Consider the following 810-nt stretch of genomic DNA (forward strand, 5'->3'; position numbering starts at 1 on the left):
CCTAGCCAGGATCAGACGCTCTCCCGTCCAAGTCCTAAGCAGGCCCTGCCAAGCCTGGCTTCCGAGATCAGGCGAGATCGGGCAGTCCCAGGATGGAATGGCCGTAAGCTGCCTTTGCACACCCAAGACGGGTCTTCAAAACACGATGTAACATTTACACAGCACTGTGTACAGGATAGGGAGAAAAAGAAGCAGCAGCAGCAGCAGCAGCAGCAGCAGCGCCCCCTGCTGTTTCCTAAAGAGACGTTCAAAAGATCTCCTTTCACCGAAGCGCCCTCTGCCGTTTTTCGAAGGCGAAGCGAAAAAGGCTTACAGCACCGGGTATTCCAAGGCGGTCACCCGTCCAAGTACTAACCAGGCCCTGCTCTGCTTAGCTTCCAAGATCGGACGAAATCAGGCGCTCCCAGAGCGCTGTGGCCGTAAGCCACTCAGGCGACCCCAAACGGCCCTTCAAAAGATGTCCGAGATCGGATGAGATCGGGCGGTCCCAGAGCGGTGTGGCCGTAAGCCACTCAGGTGCCCCCAAACGGCCCTTCAAAAGATGTTCTACGGCTAATTGACAAAAAACGTATTCTGCCGATAATGTCCAAGGTGCTCCAGAGTCACTTGGAATCCACAGGCACTGATTCCTGGGTAAACATCCAGGAACCAGGACACCGTTCACGCTGGCAGTCCACAGACAGGAATAGGCACCCGTTCCCGGGTATGGGTACAGCGACAAGGTCACCTTCAGCCGGAGGTCCTCACTCACAAACAGACGCTCATTCCTGGGTGGACATTCAGGAAAAGGATCCAGTCCGCCTGGAAGTC

General features: G+C 55.8%; 1 pseudogene; it reads right to left on the reverse strand.

Annotated features, from left to right (window-relative positions):
• Positions 1 to 306: 306 nt before the first annotated feature.
• Positions 307 to 425, reverse strand: LOC123964787 (annotated as a pseudogene).
• Between the last annotated feature and the right edge of the window lie 385 nt (positions 426 to 810).

This window comes from Micropterus dolomieu, unplaced genomic scaffold, assembly GCF_021292245.1.
Source record: "Micropterus dolomieu isolate WLL.071019.BEF.003 ecotype Adirondacks unplaced genomic scaffold, ASM2129224v1 contig_5403, whole genome shotgun sequence".
Lineage (NCBI taxonomy): Eukaryota > Metazoa > Chordata > Actinopteri > Centrarchiformes > Centrarchidae > Micropterus > Micropterus dolomieu.